This window comes from Notechis scutatus, chromosome 1 (assembly GCF_049901735.1).
Source record: "Notechis scutatus isolate UNSWTSFEM ecotype Mainland chromosome 1, rNotScu1.2, whole genome shotgun sequence".
In the NCBI taxonomy this organism is placed as follows: Eukaryota; Metazoa; Chordata; class Lepidosauria; order Squamata; family Elapidae; genus Notechis; species Notechis scutatus.
Genome location: NC_142009.1, coordinates 50,645,070 through 50,672,971, shown reverse-complemented (window position 1 = coordinate 50,672,971; position 27,902 = coordinate 50,645,070). Strand labels below are relative to the sequence as shown.

The 27,902-nt window shown below is 39.7% G+C and overlaps 1 protein-coding gene across 2 annotated transcripts in view; it reads left to right on the top strand.

The window, feature by feature from the left end:
- The first annotated feature begins 2,999 nt into the window (after nt 1-2,999).
- PTPN14 (protein tyrosine phosphatase non-receptor type 14) overlaps nt 3,000-27,902 on the top strand; it is a 133,389-nt gene continuing 108,486 nt past the window's right edge. For both annotated transcript variants that reach the window (XM_087963841.1, XM_026682748.2), the window contains exon 1: nt 3,000-3,773. The gene's annotated coding sequence lies outside the window, so the exon portion shown is untranslated. The remainder of the gene's footprint in view (nt 3,774-27,902) is intronic.

Here is a 27,902-nt window from a genome sequence, read left to right as displayed (position 1 = left end):
CGTGAAGCTGGTTTCCCCATTGACTTTGCTTGCCAGGTTGCAAAAGGGCATTACACAATTCCAGGACACTGCAATTGTCATAAATGTGAGTCAGTTGTCAAGCATCAGAATGTAAATCACATGATCATGGGGATGTGCAGTTGTCATAAGTGTGAAAAATGGTCAGTCACTTTTTTTCAGTGCTGCTGTAACTTCGGTCACTAATTGAACTGTTGTAAGTTGAGGACTACCAGTATTGTGTCTTCAGGAGTTCAAGGTGGTATAGTCCCTCTCCCTACTTTTCCCAGAACAATCCATGAAGCAGACTATGCAAAGTGAATGGCCCAAAATCACCCAGTGAGCTTCTTCCAGATTATGGCTAAGAGTAGCTAGAGCCTGATTCTTCCTGTTTATAGTAGACAGACATGATATTCTTCCGATTAAAATCGGAATTCCGATTTTGGGAATCGCCCCCTTTCCCCCCTTCTTCTCCTCCTTCCCCTTCCCTCGGAGGCCCCGAGTCAGGAGTTGCTACTGCCGGCGTGGCTCTGCGTGGCTCCAGTCCGCGTTGCCTCAGGAAGGGAAAGGCAAAAAGGAAGAGCCGCGGCGGCGCTTGCAACGGCAGCAGCGGCTCCTGGTTTTGCCTTTCCCTTCCCGAGGCAACGCGGGACTGGAGCCGCGCCGGCGGTAGCAACTCCTGACAGCCCCAGCCGGATACCTGAGCGGAGCTTGGGCGGGCGGTGCGAGCGAGGCCGCTGAGCGGCAGGAAAAGGGAGCTGGGCAGCGATTTCTTGGCGCACGGTGGTGGGGTCTCTTTGGCGGCCCCGATTTTTTTTTCCAGAGGGGAATATCATGCCTGAGTAGAACATTTTAACCACTACATCAGGGGTGTCAAACTGGATTTCTTTGAGGGCCAGATCAGCATTGCAGTTCTCCATGGGCCGGTGGGTGGTGGTGAACGGGGGGTGGGAACAGGAGGACGCCTCTTGCAGCACTTTACTGGCCCATTGGCCTCTTGTAGCACTTTGCCGGCAGAAAATGGGCCTCCCGAGGCCCCCGTGTGGCCCATTTTTGGGCGACAGAGTGCTGCTAGAAGCCGAAAAAGGGCTACATGGCCCGTTTTCGCCAGCAGAGGCACCACGAGCCGATCCTTTGATATTCCCAGGCTGATCCCTGCACTATACTACTGACTTTTGTACTGTACAGGTACCTCTTTAATGCAGATACAAAGAAAGTAAGTGCATGCATGGATTCAGTATCAATATCCACAACTCTTGAGTTTTGAGTGGTTTATTATGCAGATGTGTACCGTTAACAACCAATACCACTGGGCTTAGGTTTCAAGCGACTGGGATAATGATTGTAAATACATATAGCAAACAAAGTACAACCTTGAATTAAATGAAGAATGGAGAACTTGATGGCAGTCTGTCCAATAAACTAGGAATATTAAGATGGTTTTGAATGGTAAAACCTGGATTGTTAGGCGTCATCTCATAATCGCTGCTGCTTTATCCAGCTCCCCCTAGTTGGATACAGATTCAAATTCATGTAAGAAATACAATTTCTCCCACTTGTTTTCAGAAAGGCTTGCCCACAATTTAGGAATATTTTTGTGGGCAAGGACAGGAAGAGGCACTCATAAATGAAATAATAAAATAAATAAAAAATGAAATAAAACTTATGACTTGACAGCCCAGTCTTTGAGATGGGTGGCTGTGGACGTTGAATAAATAACCATTTGCGCTTTGAATGCAATTTACTTGTAAACAGAAAACCAAGCATTTTTATTTGAAACAATAGCAAGAGTTGATAATTAAGGTCAAAGAGAAGGCCTAAGTGTTTATGTATTGAAATGTTTATTTAAAAAAAAATCAAAGATGCAAGTCTGTGATGGCTTAGCTAAGGAAGGCAAAATAGAAACGGGGTGGGCAGGGTTGCACTGCTGGGAATACAAATGAATCCCATCCACTACTGTATGTTTTTATATGATCCAAAACATGTTTGCCTTCGTGTTTCATTTTCTCGAACACCTGGGTGAACTTGATTTAAGTGGGTGAGGAAACCAAGTTTTCATAAAAAACAAAACGATGCCTTTGCCGATACTGGGAAGTCTTTAAATTCTTGCGCTATTTTATTTAAATCATACTTATCCCAGCTTTCCATCAAATTAAAGAAAACATAAGAAGAGGCAGTAACCTATTCCAAAAACTGACCATTACAGAAGCATAACAACAGTTCCAGCAACTTTTTTTTTTGGGGGGATAGTTTTAAGGGATATTTGCTAACGTGTCCCTCCAAACCTGCAATTCCTATGGTTTGAACCACGCAGATGCCCACATGCAATGTCTAGTTACCAAAAGAATTAGGCGAAATTCGAAACACAGCTACATCTGGCTACAAAACACGCATCCCATTTCTTGGGGGTGGGGGGAGTCTATATTAGCGTTACTTCTCAGCGGGGCGGTAAGACGGCAACTCGCCAAGTCTAGATCGGCCGCCGGGCTCGCAAGGCTTCCTTGAACTCCGCCTTTCTCAAACTTCCCGAAGAGCCGCCGTCGGTCCGTTTCTTCGCCCGGCCTGCTTTTCCAACCTCACTTCCCTCCCTCCCTAACTCCTTCCCTACCCAAACCGATCTGTCGGGATTCCTCGCTTTACGACCCTCGGCCGAGAGACCCAAAAGGTCCCTTTTCCTCGCCGCTCCGCCCTCCCTCCCCTTGGCTCGTCACCCCTCCCCTCTAAAAGGGAGGGGGCGATGGGTTGGTGCCCCTTCCCCCGAGAACGACACGTGTAAATTTGAAACGACCCGCAAGCCGGGCTCAGAGCCAGCCCGTGGCTAGGAAGGGAAGAAAAAGACGGTGCCGTCTAAATAAGGCATCTGCTCTGGCCGCCTCCCGCTGGAAAGAATCCTCCTCAGCGGATCGGTGCGGCGAAGAGGCCGGGCTTCCTGGAGGGGGGGGGGAGAGACACTTTCCTTTCTGTACTCGGGGGAGGGGAACTGTGTGTGTTTGTGTGCAAAGCACGGGAGAGGGAGGAGGAGAAGAAACAAGACAGAACGAGGTCTCAACTCAAAGCCCCGACATTTCCTGCCTTCCACTGCCGGCGGCCGCCCCGCATTCTTGGCATTCCTAGGCTGTGACTCCGCGGTCGTCGTCTCCGCTGAGCAGCAGCGCTTGGATGAGAAAGAGCAGCGGGGCAGGCGCGCTCGCCTCAGCGCAGTGGCCGCCTCCGCAGCGCCCGGCCCTCGTTTTAATATTAGGGAGGCAGCAATCCGTCGCACCCCCCCCCAAAAAAATCCAATGCTCCCGGTTCTCCAGCCGCCCCGCTCTCCTTCCTGAATATTGCGCTTCCTTCCCCAACTCCAAACTTTTCTCTAGCGCCCCTGCGCCTTCGGAGGGGGGGGGGGGGGCGGGGAACCAAAGGCGGAGCGTTTCCCTCCCCCCTTTTTGCCGCTCCCCCGACCCAACCAATATCCCGCTTCTCCTTCCTCTCAGCCCGCCCCATCCCCTCCCCGGATTAACTTTTGCAACGAACGGACGGACCTCTCTCGCCTGAAACTTTCTTCCCCCTCCGGATTGGATTCTTGTGGTTAAGACAGACGCCTTGGTCCATCCGTCGTGGCGATATTTTCTTCGGGATTTCCCCCTCCCCCAAATTGTGGTGTGTGTGTGTTTTTTCCCTCCCCTGGAGGGGGGGGGGGCAGGTGGAGGCGAGAGAAGGCAAAAGAGGCTCGTGATCTGGCTTCTCTTTGGGAAAAGCAGCCGCATTTGGTTGATCCCAAGACATGTGAACAGGTAAGCGGGAGATGCAAGAGTTTGGAGTGGGGGTGGCGGCCTGGGCGAAAAGTTTCTGAGCCTAGCGTGCGAGAACACACTTGCCTTTGTAAGCGGGTCTCCAGTCTGTAATCTTTGCGTGCTTTGACCGACTGTGTTGTTGTTGTTGTTGTTGTTGTTGTTATTATTATTATTATTATTATTATTATTATTATTATTATTATTATTATTATTATTATTATTATTATTATTATTATTATTATTGAATCTTCTGATGTAAGTCAGTTAACAGTTTCTAAGTCTTCTCTTTTCTGAAGAACGACTTTACATAGAATTTAAGTTGTAAGCGTTGTATGCAAAAGGGAGGGAGAGTTGGAAATGAAGTGAATTTGGAAAGTAACTAGACCAAATCCCCGTTCAGTTCTCTAGGTTATTGTTTGTGATGTTAGTAAAAAAAAACAACAACAATAACTTGTAAACACTTTCCTCCTCCGTGGCTGACTTCCCGAGCGCTGCAGAGTGACTTCTGTCCTTCAACTTTCAGCCAACCACCCTCCCACTCTCCACCGGTGTGTGGAGGGGTATCTTTTGCTCTTTGTTCCATGGGAGCCAAATCTCTGTTAGCCATCCATCTCGGGCAAATGCTGTGACAAGGTAACATCTGTTACTGTTCCTTGTATGGTAAAATTTTAACCTGGCCTTTTTCAGCCTGATGTCTTTTTGGCTGTGTTTTGGACTAGACTTCTCAGCATCCCCAGCTAGCCTGGGCTAGCCTGGGATTTGAGGATCGGGGACGGGTCCTTTGATTTATAACATCTGCAAAAGAAGTGTGGATATTTAAATATGGTAAGTAGGGTGAGAGTTTTGAACTTTCTGTATGAAAGTTTTCTGAGAAAGTGCTGCAGGAATGAAGAAAAGGGGGAAAAGTAGTGCCAAACTATGTTTTCTCTGCCCTCGTGATGTCTTTATTCCAGTGAAGTGTGCATTGTAAAGTTGAAAGCTGCTTTAAAAAAAAATGCTTTGTAGATCTTCTTAGTGCATTGGGTTTTACAAGTTTTAAGCTTCTCTTAAGAATGTAAGACTCCAAAAAAGCCATATGGTAGCCATACAAGTTCCTTTTAGATATTGTGCATCCAAATGTGGCCTTAGGAGAGGCCCCTAGAGTTAAAAGGCAGCCCTACTCCTTTTTGCTTTTCCAAAGGTGTGAGTTCCACACATTTGTTTGCATAAGTGTATACCGCAATTGTGCATATCGTTATTTTAGAGTACAATTGTCTGTATTGTCACTTAGAATTCCTAAAGCATGGTTTCATTTTTTATTGTGCTTAGGTGGGAGAAAAAGCATGGAAATGTGATTTCTTTTTTCCGTTTGCATCTCTGCTAGGTGTGGTAAGCCCTCCAGATGTTACTAAGTATAATTTCCATCGGCCTCAGCCAGTGTAGCAGTGGTGCGAAAGGTTGGCAGTGGGCAACATCTGGAAAAGAACAAATTCTTCTTTGTTGCTGGATTCTTGCTTTATTTTATTATTCAACTTGTTCACCTACTCATAAATGTTGATGGATTCCTTTTTACAGTACAACTATGTACAGTACAATTGAATGGCTACTTAATATGTGAATCAATTCCAGTGGAATCAGCAGTGTGTTTTAGGCTATGACAAAACTTTTTCATGTTGAATCTTGTGACATCATTTGATGTCAGAGAACTGTAGACCTTGCTGTGGAACAAAGGTGCTTGAGCATTTGTGCTTGTTAAGGCCAGGAAACAAAGTATCATAGTTACACAAATGTGAAGTCGTCTAGAAAAAAACCCCAGTGTTCTAACCATCATTGCATCATGTAGTTATCAGTAAGGTGAATGATTATCTCAGTATGTTTTGTATGTCCCCACCTCATTTGTAGAAAGGTTTTCGAGGGCTGTTCTAATTTTCCAATTCTTCTGGACTGTGATACAGTGTATTAAAATAATAAGACTCATAAAATATATATTCATGAAGATATTAACATTCTGGATACAAATGAAAGGATATTGGTAAATCATGCAAAACTATTGGCAGTGTTAATAAACAGTCAGCATTAGCAATAACAAATGTAGAATACTACTTTATATATGTTATCATGATGATTACCATTGAAAAATATTTGATCATGCTACACAAATCTTATTGCATTCTTTGACAAAGAGACTATATTAGTAGACTAGCAAAATGCTGTGGACATTGTATACTTGGACTTCAGTAATGCATTGACAGACCACAGCCTACTTCTTAGTAAGATAGAAAAATGTTGTATAGCATTACCACCAGATGGATTTCTAATTGTCTGACCAACTGTACTCAGCTTGTAGTCCTCAATAGAGCTACAATATATGAAAACGAGCAGTGGCATACCTTAAGGTTCTGTCTTTGGCCCAGTACTCTTCAATATCTTCATAAATGATTTAGATAAGGGCAGGGGTGGAATTCTACCGGTTCTGTCCAACTCTGTAGAACTGGTTGCTCTGAAGAGCAGCAGACATAGAACCGGTCTGCTGCTGTTTTGGCCCACCTGCCCACCCGGGCTGTTACCTGTCCTTTATTTCCTGCTTTTTCAACCTCAGCTGCGGCACAGCTGGGGTTGAAAAAGCAGGAAAAAAGGGCTTTTCCAACCGCTGTGCACCCACACTCAGCTGTCCGGGCAGCTCAGCAGGTCGTAAATTGCACTCATGTGATTCGCGCATGCGCGCACGACACAGAGCAACAGAACCGGTAGTTATACTGGTCGGATCCCATCCCTGGATAAGGGCATAAAAGGAGAATTCATCAAATGTTTAAGCTGGGGGGAGAACAGGCAACCCTTTTAAGATAAAAGAAGATCCAGAAGGATCTTTACAGACTTGAAGACTGGGCCCTATCCATCAATATGCAACTCAGTGGTGACAAAAGTAAAGTTTTCCATTTAGGCAAGAAAAAACAAAAACACAGCTATAGAACAGATTGTACTTGGCTGAACAGCAGAAACTGTGAGAGGGATCTAGGAGTCATGGTGGACGACAGTTAAGTATGAGCCAGAAGTGTGCTGCAGCCACCAAAAAAGCCAGTGCAGTCCTAGGCTGCATCAACAGAGGGATGGTATCAAGATCAGTGTTAGTTCTGCTTTATACTGCCTTGATAAGACCGCACTTGGAATACTGCATCTAATTTTGGTCACTATAAGGCAAAAAAGGTGTTGAGACTCTAGAAAGAGTGCACAGGAGAGCAACAAAGATGATTAAGGGACTGGAGGCTAAAACAAATGTAGAAAGGTTGTTGGAATTGGGTATGTCTAGTCTTTACAAAAAGGACTAGGGGGTGACATGATAGCAGTCTTCCAATATTGCCACAGATAGGAGGGGATTGACCTATTCTCCAAAGCACTGAGGGCAGGACAAAAAGCAATGGATGGAAACTTATCAAAAAGAGATCCAACTTAAAACCAAGTAGATATTTATATTCTCTGACAATGAGAATAATTAACCTGTGAAATCGCTCGCCTCCAGAACGTATGGATGTTCTATCACTGGAGATTTTTAAAGAAGAGATTGGACAGCCATTTATCCAGGACAGTGTAGGATTTTCTGCATACTAGAGGACCTCCAAAATCCATTCCAATTCTTATTATATTGTAAATATTGTTAATACCTACATTGGATTAATCTAATGTAAAATATCCAATCACAATGTCTTAAGAAATGGGCAGTCCGAGATATGATGAAATATTCAGATTCTAAGAAAATAGAAACATAGGAAATAATCTTCTACTCTCTTAACTATTGTCAGTGACCCTCTGGGGTTTAGGTATCAGACTGGAATTTCTTCATACTTTTATCTGGGAATGCTGAGGAAAGGTCTGTGGACAAACAATGTGCTTTACTGAGTGATAGTTCTACTTATAATTGGCCTATTGCTAGATTAAAGAAATAGAATCGGCCTTCTTCAGTCTGGGACTATTCTGATGTATCGGACTACATAGCCTACAAATTCCAATCAACATGGCCACTGACATGTTGGAAGAAAATTATAGAACTTTTAGTTCAAACATTTGCAGGATATTAAATAAGAACAGATAGTGTTAGGGGCTTTTGATCAATAAAGCAAGGATTCATGCTGCATTCCAAGTATCATGATGTTTAATTAGTTTCCGTGAACATCCATATGGATAAGCAGTGGTAAAAATTAAAATATGATTTCTTTTTATTTATTTGACTTGAGCAGATCTTAATCTTCACATAAGTATTTCCTCTCTGTATAAAAGAAATGAGAATGGCACTTCTAAGATGATGGCCTCCAAATTGTTTTCTAATAAAATGCTACCCTAGCAATAAAAATATATATGGTGTGAAATTAATTGGAGGCACCATTTTTATCAGGTTTTTCAGAGTAACTAATTCTGTCAGGAGTTCTGAGGCTCAATTCTACCCTTTTTTACCCAGAAGTTGTTCTGACAGAGTATGATCAGTTTTCCTTTGCCTGTTTTTCTTTTTATTTTTGGAGTTTTAACATGTTTATTGAAATAGAGAGATCTTCATAATCCCGCATACATTGCATTAATGATTATATACACTTTATAGATGTATTTCCTTGACAGAAGCATTTCTTATTTATTTAGATTGTTCAGCAACCTGATGTTTCCACAATTGCCCTTTCAGGAAGATGCTTGACTTGTTAGTATTGTAGGATTATATTTGCTTAATGATAGACAGTTTTTCCAGGTCCTGCTTCAAAATTGTATTAGCAGTTGCAGGAAAGATATGAGACCCTCAAAAACCTCTTTTAATGTGAGTCAAGATTTGTGGGATAGATATTAAAAAGGGCAGTCTAGCATAAGACACCATTCATAAATTTGTTTGCTCTGGGACTATTTTGTTCTGGAACATCTTTTTTTGATGTTACATTAGGCTTGGCTTGTGGGTGTTTTAGAATGGTATCACACTATCTGTTAAGTAAATATATATTTTTGATGCAGTTTTTCTCTGTTTAGGTTTTTAAGATTCTTGGACTTAGCTGGAACCTGGCTATGCAAAAAGGATATAGGAAGGTATACCAGATTGGTGTATGAGAAGAACTGGACAACCCATGTCTCATTGGGTCATCCTTTCAGAGATACTTTCTTACTTAAACAGAGAAATAGAATGACCACAAGTGTGTGTGTGTGGGGGGAACGGGGAGTGGAAGTGTCTTCCAACTTCCTGCTGGCTTCCACATTGACAGTGCTTGTGGGAACTGGGAGGGAGTGTCAGAAATCATTCGTCTTCGTACTTAGCTGACCCACAGAACTGTCTGCTACTTTGAGAGGGAGAGGGAACAAAGAGAGCCATGGACTGCAAGGTAAACTGTACCCCTACTCTGCATCCTGCTGTGTCCCCAAAGGCTTCCTCCAGGGAGGAAGAGGGTTCACCTGTTGACTGCTGGTGCCCCCAGTCAGTCCTACTTCGTAAGAAGGCATTCAAATCACTTCCTTGTCTTTCCCTCGCCACTCACACCATTAAGAGATTTCAAATTTCAGCCTTGGTTTCAAAGCACCAATCACTGCTCACTCATTAGGCATTATTGCCAGCCAATTTGGTGCAGGGATCAGAGTGTGGGAGTATGCACCCCCATCTTCCCTTTTGCCAGGAGTGGTGCAAGTGGCCTAGAGGTGGAGTTCTTGCCTCACAATCAAGAGGCTGTGAGTTCGATCCTAAGTAGAGGCAGATATTTCTCTCGGTGAGAATGTATCTACTGAACAAAGCTTCACATTGGCAACAGGAAGGGCATCCAGCCAGTAAACACTCTGCTAGCTCCTTTTAGTTGCCCAGACTCCACCCTGTAAGGGATTAGGAGGTTATTAAAAGAAGAAGATGATGATCTTCCCTTTTGCCACATACATAATCTATGGGTTTCTGGGAACTATAGTCAGAAGGCATGGTGGCACTGAAACAACCACAACTTCCCCAAATTTCATCCCATAGATATTATGGGTCCCAAATTTTGGACACATTCTGTAAGTTAGCTCATTTGAGGACTCTGGGTTCAAAAATTGTTGCCTTAAGATGTACTGGCTTGCCAATTTTTGAACTGAGATAGGCCTTCCTTTTTTGCTTTTGGCTAAAACTAGGAAGGCAGATCTGGATAATGATTGTTACTGAAATAATATAGACATATAAATGTGTTATGATATGCAGTCTCATTTATACTGTATAGTAGGTCTTTTGAAAATAGGTTAAATGACCTATCATCCATTTGTTCTTTTGATGGGAGAATAAACATGTATAACTTTTATAGCCTTATTTTGTGTCATTTCAGTTTTATGCTATTTTTTAATTATGTATCACCTTTTCTCCAGGAGCTCAGAGTGATTTCTGTGTGGCTCTCTCTTTAGTTTATTCTCATTGGAACAATTGTACGGGGTAGGATAGGCTGCAATTGATCCTAAAATCACCCAAGGACTCCCATGCTGAGGATACAGATTGGCAAATGGCTCAGTTAGAATTGTCTTCTTCCAGGTATCTGATAAATCTGACTGATTTACATCAGATGTTTGGACTTTTTCCAGTAGTCTAATAGGCTGTTTGTTTGGGCTTCAAAATATTGTTCCTGAGTGCCTGTCTGAGTTCAGCCATATTGGTTCATAGGTGAACTGAGGACCTTTGTGAAATGGACTACAAGTTATATCTCAGTACTCATCATTAATTGGTTCCAGGAGGTGCGATGAATACTAAAAGTGACGAGTACCAAACAAACCATGTGACCCTTCGTTTTGGTCAGGAAAGACTTCCTGCGTGCTCTCCACTGCCATCCCTCTTTTCCTATTTCAGCAACCTGCCCGGCATGACCAACTCCTGTCCTCTGTGGCTGTCCTCTGCTTCCTTTTGCAGTGACCTTCCAGGCAGCGCCGTCTTCTTATCTGTTCTCCACGGCCATTCCCCTCTTCCTATTGCAGTGTGTTAAGTACCAAACACAATGAGTATCAGGACAAAATTTTCACAGATGGGTGAAATTTGTTGAGTACCAAATTGGACGAGTTTTGAAGCAGTCGAGTACTTGACTGTGGCTAAAGAGATATCTGAAAGTGGAAGAAGATGGAAAGTGAATCTGAGTGGTTTCTGGGAGAGTTATGGTGAACTGAAGATCATTGAAGCAAAGGCCAAGGAACTGATGAGTGGACTGATTCCTTGGAATCTCTCTGAGTAATGAATATCTGGGAAATTGTTCCCATGTAGTCAGGATGGCTGCTTTTAATGGGGAGACTGCAGGACAATAGGATTAGCCATCTTGCATGTAAGCAGGCAGAAACTTTTAAAGGACGTTTGCAAGCCTCACATTCTAATAACTTTTAGGAAGTTGCTCATTAAGTACTTCAGAGCTATTAGATATGTTCAGAACAACAAGTTTGAAAACACCCAATGAGTCTGCCTTCAATCCTGAATGAAATGAAAGAAATTTTTAACTTTAAGCCAAAGAATTCAAAGAATTGGAAATAGTAAAAAGCTAAATAAGATTTTGATCTCATAAATTTTTAAATGAACTAAGAGTCCAGATGAAATTGGAATATTGAATCTTTTACAATAAGATTAATTATGTAATTGATATGGAATTACAAAGAATTTGAAAGTACAAACAGCATCTCATGGGAAATAGTTTCTGTTTTGGTTTTTATAGGGCATTAACATAAATAAGCAATTTTATGATTTCAAAAAGTGGATATTGGAAGGGACTAAAGATTTTAGGTTGAGGAAAGATACAGGCCTGTAGAATGGTATAAAAGTTAATGTCAATGATAATATTGAAGGCAATTTTTGAAAAAGAGAATCAAGAAATAGTAGCCAGAATATCAACAATATTAATAATGGTGTTGGCTTCTGTGGTTAGACTGGGCCCAAAAGATATTACTAAAAAGTCAGACGTAGAACAAATTTTATCTGAGAAGATAGAAATGGTATCAAAGGTGGATTTATGATTAATAGCCAAGATAATTATTTAGAAAAGGATGTTTCAGTTAATCTACCAAAACAACCCAAACAAACCCTGGCTGAAGTTTAAAATTTAAAACCAAGAAACTGAACAGGAAAAAAATTCCTATTGGATTTACAAAAGAGAAAGAACTCTGTATGATGAAATGAAAAATAAAACCTTATGACAATATATAAATGAACTAAAGCAGGGGTCCCCAAACTTGGCAACTTTAAGACTTGTGGACTTCAACTCTCAGGATTGAAGTTGAAGTCCATGAGTCTTAAAGTTGCCAAGTTTGAAGACCTCTGAACTGAAGAATGTTTGAAGTAAAAGAAGGAATATAAAGTAAGCTTATTTGATAAAAGTTAGAACAAGATACGTTGTTACATCTGGTTACCCTTTATTGACTTTCTGCTCACACCAGAATGAAAATATGAAATTTTATGGATGTTAATAGAAGATATGGAGTATAGAATGAACAAACAAACATGAAAGCTTAGAGTAGGTGAAGAGTCATCAAATTTGTTTATATTCCTGTGATAAAGATTGGAAATAACTTTTTATTTATTTCTTTTGTCTTTATTATATTCTTACTTTTCTCTTTTTTTCTTTCTTTTTTTCTTGCACTTTCTGCTTTTTATTGTCTTTAAGTTTAGTTTGTATTAGATTTTACCATTATAATCTACATTCTTAATATATTCATATACATATATACACACACACACATAAATACAGTGTGTGTGTAAGTATGTGTGTGTAGGTATAAGTGTGAGTCTACAGTGTTTTCCCTTATGGTATCAATAGGAAAATTGACCAATGACCTTATTTAGTGTTATTACAGTAGGTCCCACATCCAGAAGCAAAATGAATGTGTATAGGAACGTGCTTCTACAGTACAAAAGTGATAGATATATATGCAGTACTGTAGGGATAGATTACTTAGGAAATATATGTGGTAAAACAAGAGATTGGGTCAAAAATGATTGAATGTGGATTGGATACAATGAGTGACCTGTAAAAAAGAAGTATTTTCTAGTGGCTTGTTCATGCAAAAAATGAACAAGGTTGAAATCACAAAACAAATGTCAAAAGGTGTACAAAGGAGGAATGAAAAGCTCAAGAGGAAGCAACTAAGAAAGTTGTAACTGGGTGAAATTAATGAGATCCAAATAAAGAGTTGAAAAGTTTAAAGAACAAAATCAATCTAAGAAGGGCTGAATAGGTAGGTATGAACCAGTGATAGAAAGCTTCAAAAAGGTGTAATAAATTTTGTTGATTAAAAACTGGATTTAGCTTATTTCCTATCTCATGCCTTTAATTTGTATTCTTTATTCCCTTTCTATACTTGTTATAATATCTTCTACTCTGAAAGAGAATAGTATGGTACACACACACACACACACACACACACAATGTATAAATCTATACTCGTCTTACACTCTGTACTAGAAGGGAAATAATAAGTGGTTGGAACAATTACAGATTGTATGAAGTCCATTCTTTTACTGCTATTTAGAAGTGTTCAAAAACAAAATGGTAATATTTAAAAGTATTTCAAGTCTATATTAAAACTGAAAAAACTAAATTGATGTTGGAAAATATACTGCTATATTGTACTGTTATTTTATTTATAGAGTATATTCTTGATGTCAGTTATCATATTGTAGTGAAAGAGATGTTCTGAAAATTATCTTTTTTTTCTGGAGTTCTATTCTATTTAAGGCATAGTTTTAAAGCCAGGCAATTGATAAAGTTGTAATCCATTTTCCATTATAAAGTGAAGTTGCATGTTTGGCTGCCATAAATAAGATTTGAAGAAATTTGCATCCACCTCATTTACCTGAATTGCTTCTGACTCTGTTCTAGGTCTGTTACTTCAGAGTAGTAAGATAAAGTAGATGTAGTATTATAAAGCTGGACTTGGACATTTCAGCAGTGTAGCTTGGTTTTGATTTGTAGTGAGTGTGAATCCAGCCATTTATGTATCCTAAACCATAGCTTTAACACAAGCATTTTTCTTATTCATTTAATAATGGTTAAAATGTTGTGATTTAGCATGTTTTAGCCTAACACCAAATAAGAACCATAATTATTTTGAATGGGACCAGTAGAGTAAGAATATAAGGATAGATTGTACTAGGCTATTCAGTTGGATAGGTCAAATGTATTTGCATTCTTTGAGTGAGGAAGAAACAGTGGAGTTTGTGCAGTCTCCCTGCAGCCTGTTTTTGGCCCGGACAATACTTTGCCATCCCTCTGCACCCTGTTTTGGCCGGCAAAATGCTGCAGGAGGTTGTCCAGGCCAAAAATGGGCTGCGGGGGGGGGGGGCACACGTGCCCCCCACGCCCCGTTTTGGCCTGCAAAGTGCTGCAGGAGGCTGGCTGTCCCATCTCCTCTCCCCTCCCTGCGGAGAACTACAATACTGAACCGGCCCTCGAAGAAATCCACTTTGACTGGGTTAGATCCAAATCAGCTGTACCCCACTGGGTGGGGTTGTATTGACAATTGGCAATATAGCAGACATAACATGTTGGCTGTCTGCATGATGGTGTTTAGTTGAATATAGCACAAAACATGAATTATTGAGAAAGGAAATAGGAATTTAGTTGGGAAGGAATGGAGAGGGAATGAGAATAAACCCTATAAGGTGGGCCCTCTTCCAGTCAAAAGTGGAGTAAATGATGATGATAGTGCAAATCACGTCTTGCAAAGGATCACTGTTAAATTAGCACTATACAATCGGCATACAGAAGCCATCATGTTTGTCTTATTTGTGCCTCTGCTGTCAGAGTGGAGTTGATTAAATTAACTTGTCTAAGTATTATGTTAAATTATGTTATGATTTAGGGGCTTTGTGTGGGTTCATGGGATTGTGAAAGATACTTGGCTCACATAAATCTTGGCTAGCAAATTGTTTCCAATGTGACATCTGACACAATCTGATATCTCCAAAATTAAGTGTTATTTGGAAGACATTGTTAATGTTTTCTATTATGTTGTATCTTTGTTATTTGACAGAAACTTACATCTCTGGATTTGACTCCAGAGACCATTGAAACCCACATTGTTTATCTATTTATTCTGGACCTGTTTACATTCCCTTGTTCTGCAATCAATAGAATAAGAGAGTGCTGGTCTATTACTGCTCAAACCTGTATGTTTTTAGATGCATTGTCATTTTTTTTCATGCACTGACCATCTGAACTGCAACAGATGTTCTGAAATTTGTTTCAGAACTGATTAGCTCACTTTCTTGAGAATTAAATTAAATCAGTTTTTTTGTTGAACTGACAAAAGAAAATGTATAATTGCAGGGAATTAAAATTTGGAATGACTGCTTAAAATACACACCAGAGCTTTCCATAATGGAGCTCTATATTCCAGTTATCTTAGAGGCATTTTGTTGGCTATTCTGCTTCTGAAGACCTTAAGACAAAAATTGGTTAGGAAGAAAGAAAAATTACATCACCGGTAGTCCTCAACTTACAACTGCAATTGAGCCCAAAATGTATGTTGCTAAGTGAGAAATTTGTGAGGTGAATTTTGCCTCATTCTACAATTTTTCTCACCATATTTGTTAAGTGAATCACTGCAGTTGTTAAGTTAGTAACATGGTTGTTAAGTGAATCTGGCTTCCCCATTGACTTTGCTTATCAGAAGGTTGCAAAAGGGGATCACATGAGACCCCAGGACACTGCAGTCGTTATAAATGTGAACTAGTTGTCAAGCATCCAAATGTAAATCATGTGACCAGGGGGATGCTGCAAAGAACGTAACTGTGAAAAATGATCATGAGTCACTTTTTTCAGTGCCCTTGTAACTTCAAGCGGTCACTAAACGAACGTGCTATAAGTCGATATACTACCTGTATATCAAATTAGGCCAGTCTACTTTTAGTGTTTTATCTACATGAGTGACTGTATTCTTTTTCAGGCCTAGTTAGAGCTGAAATGTATTCTGTTTTCATAATAATGGCTTTGATTTTGCAGCTGAGCATGTTTACAAGAAATAGTTCTTTACACAAAGGAAATGGATAGCACTTTTGAAGCTTTTATTTGTAGTTTAAGACAATGTAAGATAGCGACCCTGAACCTTGTGTCATGTTTTAGATTTCAGCTCCCAGATTTTTCAAAAGCTATTGTGTTATGCCAAGTTGAGGACTACTAACCTTGCACATTTAATTGTATCCCTTTCTGAAGATAAGAGAATTGTTTACTGCTAAAGGGTTTCAAGATCTAGGACAATATGTTATGAATTAAAGCTTCTCTCAGTGTCTTGTTGGATGCCAAGAAAGTCTGATCAAATAAAAAGGTGTGATTCAGGAAAGTTGTTTAGCAATTGCCTCATTTAGTGTCAGGTGTGAAAAATCAGGGTCATACCTGAGTTCCAGTTCAGAAGATTTATTGCTCAAGCCTATACACAAGAATCTGGTCAACTAATGGTCAGCACTAAATTAGCGCTAGATAAGAGTTAACAAAATTCAAGGACTGGATGTGGAGCGTTTGTGAACATGTAACAATTCTAGGTTGAGTCCTCTCTTGATTCCACCCACCCATCCAGGTTCTGCCTCCTCTTCTACATTTAATGATTATTTGCAGTAACCTTGGTGATTAAAAAACTAATTTTATAACCAATCCTCACATTTACGACAGCAAAGGAAAGCTGAAGTAAGATCTTAAGCTCAGTCGTGGTTTTGCTTAGTGACCATTTTTCTTATCGACCAGACTGGCAGTCTCAATTGTGGTAGCTAAATGAGGACTACCTGTATTTGTTCCTCATATCTTCATTGGGGCATCTTATAAAAGTTGGACCAAATCTCTTGTTTTCCCTCTCCACAGTCCTTTTTGGAATATGCTGGGAAAAGCAAAGGATTGCCTTCCATCTGCTCCTCTAGTACTAAGGAATAAATTCATGCATAGGTTTCCCTGAGGGCTATCCATTTCACTCCATGCCCAAGGTTCCAAGGGTTATTTAGGGCAATACACATTTGTTATGCAAAGCTCGCTGCCATGTTATGATCATTAATTCACTAATAATATATATATATTTTCTAGCAAAATTTTCTATTCTTCTACTGGCTTGCCCAGAAGAGAGTAAATTAGTTTCCCACTGCTTGAGCTGAGCATTTGAAATCTGAGAAGCTGCATGCATCTTCTGCCCCAGCAGCCAAATACCAGGGGGGGAAATGCCTGCTATCACAAATAATGCTTGTTATTTTGCGACATCATACTTTTTCAGTGCCCATCAACTTAATAGAAAAAGCCACTGAGCCATTGAGAGGTTTTGTCGGGTCATGAATTCTCCTTTACCTGTTTCTGTAAACTTGATTATTTGTATAATTAGCTTCACTATTGCAAGTGGTAAAGCTGCACTTCTTTTCAAATAAACTCTGTTTATTTTACTGACACGCATACACACAACCCCAGAAATCCTGCACAGGATGTTTCTCAACCTTGACAGCTTGAAGATGTGTGGACTTGAGCTCCCAGAATTCCTCAGCCTGGATGCTGGCTGGGCAATTCTGGGAGTTCATGTCACGTACCTTAAGTTGCCAAGCTTGAAAATAACTGCTAAAATAACATATTAAGATCACTGTTTCTCATTCTAATTCTCATCGGTGAATAAGTAGCTATTCATAAACTTGTTTTGACTCTGTCCAGGTTCATAAATTCACAGTTTGGGGCTTGCATGAAGAAAGATTGCTTGTAATGACCCCTTCAATTGTTTGGGAAATCTTCGCAACATTTTCTAAGGAAGGGAAATTTGGATCAATTCACATTGTCTGCTTCAACTGTAATCAGTAAAGCAGATGTGAGAGTCAGCCAGATATTAAAGTTCCTTGTTATACTGGCCAAAAGAGATGGGAAGAGCAAAATCTGTGCAAGAAACTAGCAGTGAAAATTCCTTAGGATTAATTTTTATGTAATGAAAAATAGTTTAAAAATGCAAGAGGAAAAAAGGTGAATGAGTTTTGCCTGCTCTTTCCTGCTTGTTGTTTAAGATATGCAGTTGTGGGAACTTTTTCAGATCTATATTGAAAAGATTTGGGTATCTATTTTTATGTTTTCACGCTATTTTTTGATAACCTCTGGAGATATAAGTTTTTGCTCCCTATCCCCCACCCCCACCCCCAAATTATAAGTTGGAAATTTTCATATGAGAGATGGGAATGAGAATAAAAGAATTTGGATTTTGAATTTACCATTTTTAATGTATAAATGTAATAGTTTCTCTTCACTTTTCTCTGAGAAAAAATTGCCTTGAGCAGAACAATAGAACTGAATGGAAAAAAGGAATACTGTGTACTCTTGTGGAAAGTTCCATTAAAAGAGATTTTCCCTCCATTCTGTGAGGCAATATCTCTTCCAAGTAGGTTGGTTGTCTATGGAGATTCTTAGTCATCCAGATCATGGTTGTCCCAAAGATGCTTTTTCAAGAGAGAACTGGGGTTTCTTGGTTTTCTTTGAAGACATTTTGCTTCTCATCCAAGAAGCTGCTTCTTGGATGAGAAGCAAAACATCTTCAAAGAAAACCAAGAAACCCCAGTTGCCTCTTGAAAAAGCACCTTTGGCACAAGTAGGGTGGGTTGTTTTGCAATATTTGTAAGTCTCCATCTTCAAAGTAACATTTAATACTCATGCAATATTTGTATTAATAATTTTTATCTGTTAAACCGGGCTTATGAATTATGACCAGGCTGATTTCATTTGAATGAAATCTATAACTTTCAGCTAACTTACTGCTTGGGATGAAGTCATTCAAAGGAGTCATTTAGTCTGATGGGTGGTTATAGAAATCAATCAAACAAATAAATTAAACATCTGCAGACATTTGCCAGAGGGAACCCCCTAGGAATTCCAGGACTGTTGGCTGGACTGGGGAATAAATTCATAAAATGCAATGACAAACCATTTTTGTCCTGCTGCCAAGAGAACCTGGGTGCCTTCACCAGGACCTGAGGACGCCTATGGAGGATTCTCAATCATCCAGGTCATGGTTGTCCCAAAGATCTCTGAGACTTTTCACTTGAGATAAGAGAACATTGTTTTCAGTTGTGCAGTTCTTTACACCAAAAAAGCCTGATAAAGTTTATTAAAATATAAAAATTTGAGGAGATGCTAAATATTGATAAAATGTTAATACTAAAAGTTATTAGAAAATGAGGAGGAACTGTGATGAAGTTTTCTGTGAAAGGCAGGAGAAAGAATAACTTTGAAAAGTACTTCACTCGAAACAGCACTTTTGAGGAGTCCTTGGTGCTCTCTGAGTTTGCTTCTTTTCTTGCATACGTTTTGTTACCCCTAACTATCATTACCCCTAACTAGGTAACATCAACGTAGCACTTTTTTCAGATTTCAGTACAAGAAAAATTATTTACTATGTAACATTTGTTGGTAGGCAATAAAGAGCTAAAAGGTCTTGGGACCAATATATCCGAACACCCTCAGATAGCCCATGTTAGGAGCCTAGCAAGGCTATTTCTCCAAGTGTGAGCTGCTTTGTGGACACTGACCCCAGACAGGTTTGTGAGGAGGCATGAACATGTGTTAGGAATTTTGTCTTGAGTATTTGTGGATTTTGCTACCCTTGTCTGCTGCTTTAAAATATTTATTGATGGATCTTTTAAATTGTAATATATGCATGGGTGTTTGTAGAATAATAAATGTAGAAATATATGCTACAAAATTCATTTAGTTTGGAAAGGAGGTATGGAAATAAAATAAATCAATGAAACTGAAGCTTACCTTTTGTACTGGTGTATTTTTTTTTGGAGGGGGTAGAAATGAGTTTTGTTTAATCCCCATTATTTTTACAAATGCAGCCATTATTTTTATATTTTGAAACTGTATTAGTTCAGCATAGAAACTGTTTAGAAAAGGGTTTAATATAATTTTTTCAATGTTTTGCTAAGTAGATACAATTAATAATAGTAACAATTATTAGTAACCAGAAATCAGATTCTTAGCATTTGAAACTACTGGGATTTAAAACCATAATATGCAAAATTGTATTGGATTCAAGAAATATTGGAACATGCCCATAATTTTCAAACCAAACCAAATTATATACTCAGTGTGGTACTGTAGATTTTCTCTGGAGACTTTTAATTGCATTGGATTCAGGTAATTCCTATAACAGCCTGCTCCAGTTTGATTGTGTGTTGCAAAATAGACTCCATCATCCCTTGCCAATCACACTCATGCTTGCTGGCAAAGATAGTTGTCCAACAAATTTGGAGAACAATACCCTGCAGAAGGTTGATGTCCAGATATTGGATTGATCAAAAACATAAATATAGTCCCAAACTCACATCTTATCTTGAATATGTTTTCTGAAGTATTTTTATATCTGGAAAAAGAAATAACATATGCCCTGACCTTGACATGGATAGAATATTCTTAATGCTTTATAATGCTTTTTTTTTGTAACTTATTACAGAGTTGTTCATACAAGAAATTAAGGATTTACTGCAGTGTCCAATTGGGAGGAGATACAGGTATTTGTAAAACTATGAAAGGCATTTTGTTTTCATTTCGCTTAGTCTCCTCTAAGGAATGCCAGCTTATCTGTTGAGTGGTGGGCTCTAACCTGTGATGATCCCCATGTCTCCCACAAGAAAGCAAGGTCAGCAGCAATCATTTTTATTCTCTGCTTGGGTCTGTGTGTTTTGTAACAAGAGAAAATACTTAGCATTCTTTTTGGTATTTTAGATTAGTTCTTATCAAGTAACCCTTCATTTTTTATGCAGATGCATGCATGTAATTGCAGAGAAAGAATTTGCCCAAACCTTCTAGTGATTGTGGTTATTAAGCTCAGGCTCTGGACAGGCCTAAACTATATTATCCTAACATAGTTCTATCTAAGCAGAAGCTTTTTAGATGCGTTTCAATTATAATTTTCCAGACTCTCCAAAATTCTCAGTCAATATTCCCAAAGTAGATTGGAGAACCTGTCCCAACTATCAAGTCTGGTTACAATAAAACTAATTGTGGTGTCTCTATTATCAACAGTGTCTATTACAATTAAATTCATCAGTGTTTTATCATTTTTATTATACGGTAAATGTTCATACCTTTAGTCATTTCATGTACAAAGAGAGAATAGATTATGAAACACACTGAATCTTCAGTGTTCCAAAGATGCTGTTCAAAAGGCAAGTGGACTTTATTGGGGTTTTTTTTCCCCCTTGAAAAAATCTTCAGTTCTGGCTGAATTGTGGCAAACGGAAGAATTTATATTCTTTGCAGTCATCTGGTCATTGGCACTCTGAAGGTAGTTGTTAGTTCTCTGAGAATTGTTTTTTTTTTAAACAAATTTTATTCAGTTTTTCACATTAAAAACAAAAATCTCTTTTTAGTGGACAAGATATTTTCAGGTCATCACCTTTACATACAAATATGACAGCAATTATACATTCATATATGCATACTTAATTCTATTATTACCTTTTCCATTCCAAATTTTCAGTAAGGAGAGAAACAGACACATTAATTCTAGCCTCTTTCATTAATCTCAATTGGAACATCTTTTTGTTTCATTTCAATTATTTCAAATATAATCCTTTAATATTTATTTTAAAAATAAAGATAAACAATATATGTTTGCATAATAATAATAATAATAATAATAATAATAATAATAATAATAATAATAAAGGTTACCAATGCCTCTCCTTGCTTTTAATAGTCTATATTAACTTAATTTAGTTGGTTCTTCACTCTATCATATTCCCTTTCCATTACACATTCTTTTTATAAATTCTAGATTAATACAAATTTTAACACTAAAGAAAAAAAAACCAAGTATAGGTTTCCCCCCTTTTACTGCTTTGAGTGTGACACCTCAATGATTAAAATATACCTTTATTCCCTCATCTTGATTCCCAACAAACCATTATTTTTAAGAAGTTACAATAATAATCATTACATCTTTTCATTTGGATTCCGCAGCATATTTCCCCCCTTAATTTTTAATAAGAGTTATCAGTATCTATATTACTCTATTTTCTAAATATTTTTAATTGCAGAAATATTCTTATTACCCCTTGTCACCCCGGAGAATCCCCTTTTTAATTCATCAACCATTATCTCTGAAAAAACAATTTCTTTTCCACATTTTACTATTTCCATATTTCTTTATTTCATGCACCTGTTTCTTACTGCTTCTCCTCCCCCTCTTTTCCCCATATCTTTTCTCATTCCAGTTTATATCCCTCTCTTTCTTAATATCTTCCTTTTCCCTTTTCTGCTGGGTCTTTCTGCCTTTCCCGACTTCACAGGTATTCCCCCTTTTGATTGCCTTCTTAAATCTCAACTTTTTAACCTTCCTTCTTTCCCCACTTCTTTGTAGTGTTCTTTGTGTTAATTGTCTATTTAAAATGTCTTCTCCTTGAATCGACTCCTCCTCCTCTGAAGCTCTTCTTGTTCGTCATTTCAATTTTTTCTAACACAGAGCAAAGTGATTCGCCTCTTTCCTGTAGTAATTCTCTCATATTTTTAAGTTCCATTTTTAATTCCCGAAGAGATATCATCATTACACACTCTTATATTTTATGATCGTTAAAGTCCACAAAAAAAAAACACTTTTACTTTCCTTTTTTCTTCTTCAAGGCAGCTTCAGCCCCTAATCGTAATGATTGGGGCTCTCCAACAAAAGAGCACGGACCATAGCTGCAGAGAGTCGCGATCTACGGTCCGTCAGCGAGGAGGCCCCGCCTTCTTACTTCTCTGAGAATTGTTAAGGCCACTTGGAATGTTGAATCTTCAGTATTTATTCCACTGAAATTCTGCTATTAACTAGAACTCCTATGACCTTCAACCAGCATAATACTTAACATTTGTTTCAATTGTTTTGAGACATTTAAGTGCCACAGACAAAATAATCAAATGTAGCATACGAATATTAAAATATCACTTCAGCAATTACACACACACAGATACACACACACACACACACACACGTATTTGCAAATGTAAACACAGAGACATAATCAACTTTCCCTGAACTCCTAAAAGAATAATAATGGTCACCTTTCTAATTAATCATTTGGCTTTTCTTTTTCTCTAGATTCAGTTACTTGTTTTGTTCTTTAATTCTAATGACTGTTCAAAACACTGTTTTATATGTACTAGGTAGAGCAAGTATGATTAATAATTTGATACAAAAAAGGTGTTGTGTTGTTTGCTAGCAGTGTTGAACCAGAGGGTTTATTATGTTGATTAACATCTTCCTGTAAATATATTTTGAAATCATGGTCAAGAATTCCAAATAGCTTACCCATGTTTTGTTTTGGAAGATGGGTTGTCTTTTACATTAGAAATGATCTCAGGTTATTTATGTTAGCCAACTGGTAATTTACTCTGACAATGGGTGGAGGCAGTTGAGGCTGCTTTATTTCTTTGGCTGTTAATGTTGACCTCTATTGTGAATATGTAGGATTTTTTTTTCTGCCAGGCTTATAAATAGTAATTTGGATTTTCACATTGTGATTCAAGAGAGTGAGCAACTAGCCATGTCACTTGGTGTTCTTTGAGTGTTGAAGTCTCTTGACAACTAGCATTAGCTCCCAAATCTTATTGCAAAACTGGAGATTTCAGTTCCTCTCATGTGAGATTTGAAGAATAGGGATTGGTGCCTGACAAAGTCCTCTGTAATTCCAACAGCCATTTTCTTCTTTCGGGAGACTTATGAAAAATGGTTCTAACTGCATCTTTTTTGAAAGTTGCTTGTGTAATTCTTAAGCTGATCATTCGTTATGGGTTTAATTTCAGAAAACTAATTCATTTTCCAGCATGCCTTTGGGACAATCCACACATACGGGTTGAATCTGCCTTTCTGCCCAGAGACTGAGTCATCAATCTTTTCCACACTTCTTCCTGTCTGGGTAGGAAGCCCCCTAGCCCCAGTCATGACTCAACAAGAGATTCAAGATGCAAACTCTGCAATCCATCTTGGAGAGTATAAGGGGCCACGGCAATCTCCTAACGTCCATCAATCTGACGGAGGCTTACCTCCACATGCCCATCTACCTCTCCCATCGGAGGTTTCTCAGGTTCTATAATGCGGGGGGCCATTATCAATACAAGGCCCTTCCCTTTGGACTGTCATCAGCCCCCAGGACATTCACAAAAGTGCTGGCAGCACTGGCCGCACACCTCAGAACAATCCCGGTGTGTGTCCAGTGCTATCTGGACGACATCCTAATCCAGTCCAATTCCAGCCAACAAGCCAAATCAGACCTCACTTACACACACCAGGTCCTACAGGACCATGGATTTTCAATCAATTTCCAGAAAAGGCAGCTAACACCCTCCATCCACCTCCTTCATCTGGATGCGGTGATAGACACAAATCTATGTGAGGTATATTTGTCCCAGGAACATCAGGACAGCATCAGGTCCTTCACCCAGGTCACAGCAGAGCGAGTGGCTCCCCTTTCCCAGCTTCTGGGAAAATTAATCTCGTGCATAGCCATAGTTCCATGGGCCCGATTGCACGCCAGGCCTCTCCAATGTTTTCTCCTACCATTTCAGAGAGCAGGCACCAGCACCTCCAATGTCAGGGTCCGACTCTGGTCAGATGTACTCAGTTCCCTTAGGTGGTGGGTTTCCCTAGCGATCACCAAGGGGTCCCTATTCAAAAAACCCAATTGCATCACAGTCACTTCAGATGCAAGTCTGTTGGGATGGGGGGGCCACCTACAGTCCCATCTCGCACAGGGTCAGTGGTCCACAGTAGACCTTCAACACAAGATAAACTGGTTAGAACTGAGAGCCATTCACTTAGCTCTCAAATACTTCCAAAGCACAGTGAGTGGCCAACTCGTACTGATCCTAACAGACAACATGGCGGCCAAAGCACACATCAATCGCCAGGGTGGAACCCACTCCAGATCCCTCATGTCTGAAAAACAGCAACTGGGAACCTGGGTGGAGGCTCACCCATTGTCAATCAAGGCAGAGCATATATCGGGGATAGCAATTTTCCAGGCAGATTACTCCGAGTGGCGTCTCCATTCAGATCTGTTCCAGGACATAGCTCAGAGATTTGGGAGGCCAGTACTCGACCTCTTTGCCACTCCATCGAACACCCAGATTCCCCGATTCTACTCCAGATTCCCATCGCTGGGCGCAGAAGAGGTAAATGCCCTTCGCAGCCGCTGGCCCATGAGGCTCCTTTACGCCTTCCCTCCTCTTCCCCTCATACAGGGGTTGATAAGGAAAGTACTTCTAGAACAGGCAGAAATCATCCTCTTCGCTCCCCACTGGCCCAGACGGTCATGGTATGCGGACCTAGTGAGCCTGTCAGTGTCCTGTCCTTGGAGGATTCCTCAGGACAGGATATCTCTCAGGGGGTTTTGGAACACCCGGAGCCTCAGTGGCTCCAATTGACCACCTGGCACTTGAGTGGAGGTTCCTGAGGTGTGATAACTTTTCCAGAAATGTCATCAAAACAATACAAGCCTCCAGGAGGCCTTCTACAAACAGAATATATGATGCTACCTGGAAAGTGTTCCATCAATGGTACACCAAGAAGGGCACAGACCCAACTGCGGCCTCAGTGTCATAGATCCTGGACTTTCTACAAACAGGACTCGACAAAGGCTTCTTTCCTAGTACGCTACGCAGGCAGGTAGCAGCCTGTCCACAGTGTTGCACTACGGGAAGAAGAATTCCTTAGCTCATCATCCAGTCATCCGCTCCTTTCTCAAAGGAGCTATCAATCTTAAACCTCCAACAGTCCACAGGAACTGTCTACAGTATTACAAGTCCTTATTCAGGACGCGTTTGAACCTCTTCAATCTGTTAACCTGCGATTTTAACACTCAAACTCGCTTTCTTAGTGGCCACCATATTGGCCCAGCGCATATCAGAATTGGCAGCTCTGTCCATCAGGGAAGACCTCTGTACATTCCACGACAATAGGGTTGTCCTGCGCCTCAACCCCTCCTTCATCCCAAAGGTGAACTCGTTTCCACAGGGCTCAGGAAGTTGTTCTTCCTGACTTTTGCCCTGCTCCTTCACACGACAAAGAGCACAAATGGCACAAATTGGATGTTTGGAGGGCAGATACATCAAACATACATCAACGTATCATAAAACCGAGGCCCTTTTCGTCTCATTTCAGCTATCTTCAATGGACACTGAAATCTCCTCTTCAGCTATAGGCCACTGGATCAGGGCTTGTACAGCCAAGGCTACGAGACCCAGGCTCTTCCAACACACAGACGGATAATAGCTCACTTGACTAGAAGCACAGCTACCACAGCTGCCTGGGCAACACAGGCCTCATTTGAGGACATCTGCAGGACGGCTACATGGTCCCCCCCATCTCCATTCGTAAAGCACTACAGACTGGACACATACACCTCAGCTGAGGCAGCCTTTGGAAAAAGAGTGCTACAGTGAGTGCATACAGACGGGAACGCACAGGACCAGACTTCTTCCCGCCCAAAGGGACTGCCAGCTTTGGTATGTCCCATATGTGTGGATTATCTCAAAGGCATGCTGGAGAATAGGCGTTGGCTTACTTGAACGCAGTTTCTCAACGTGCCTTGGGATAATCCACTCCCACCCTGGCAACCGTCTAGTCCAGTGTCCAGGTGGGAGGCAGACCCAACACCACAGGAAGTTCATCAAATGGTTGCGCCTTTGTCGTGACTGGGGCTAGGGGACTTCCTGCCCCGACAGGAAGAGGAGTGGCAAAGATTGATGACTCAGTCTCTGGGCAGAAAGGCAGATTCAACCTATATGTGTGGAATATCCCAAGGCATGCTGAGAAACTGCATTCAGGTAAGCCAACGCCTATTTTCTTTTAGTTTTTTAAAAATTCATACCTGAGCCAAGGGTCTGGTTATCTCACTGAAATGGAAGGGAAGTCAAAATCTGGTATTCTGCTAGTAAATTTGCAGTAATGCAACAAGATTTTATCCTTTTCTCTTGATTCCTACAAGTTTTTGGGAATGTAATAAGAAAAGCTATATATTTTGGAGTCAATCTGCATCAGTAATCTTGTTACTTCCACCTATGGCTTTATGATGTAAACTATTATAACAACTCCATATTGTTTAAGCAAATATATTGCTTCCATATATAGTCTTCCATATATTTCAGTTCATATGCTATACTGAGCCAATATTTGATAACCATGATTTTTTAATTGCATTATTTTTTAAAATAAACCATATAAAATAATATCCTATAAAATAGTAACCTATACTAACATTTACTATGCCCAAATTCATGCATGATCCTCAGACAGAAACAAGCTACATTTGTGCACCTAAGGTTAAAGTCACATAAGGGTCAGAATTATAAATATTTGGGGCTTTACTTAACAATGTGATATATTTATTTCAGTTTCCTGTTTGTTTTTAAATGCTTTAATAAAGAGGAAATATATAAAGGAAAAACACACACACACACACATATGATAAGAGTATATATATATGTATGTTTTCTATACTTCTGTATTTTGTACAATACATTCATTACATGATACATGCAAAAAAGTGCTCCATTTTTCAAAACAGCAATAACATTTGACCATGTTAAATAGTTTTGTTTTTTTATGGTGATGAGTGGGATGGCTCTGAAAAGCTTAAAACCAGTTCATAAATACAGTATATTTGTTCCTATAATTCTCTACTAGTAATTAGTACTTAGAGATGTATTGCCTTCTGCTCCCAGAGTAATATATAGTCATCACAACTAGAGGTGATTAACAGTCTTATCTCCACAAATTTGTCAGATCACCATATGAAGCATGAATGCTGAAGGTCAGGACTGAAGAATGCTAACATACAGGTGAAACTCAAAAAATTAGAGTATCGTGCAAAAGTTCATTTATTTCAGTAATGCAACTTAAAAGGTGAAACTAATATATGAGATAGACTCATTACATGCAAAGCAAGATAGTTCAAGTCGTGATTTGCCATAATTGAGATGATCATGGCTTACAGCTCATGAAAACCCCAAATCCACAATCTCAGAAAATTAGAATGTTACATGCAATCAATAAAACAAGGATTGTACATAGAACAGTATCGGACCTCTGAAAAGTATAAGCATGTAGATGTACTCAGTACTTGGTTTGGGCCCCTTTTGCAGCAGTTACTGCCTCAATGCGGTGTGGCATGGAAGCTATCAGCCTGTGGCACTACTGAGGTGTTATGGAAGACCAGGATGCTTTAATAGC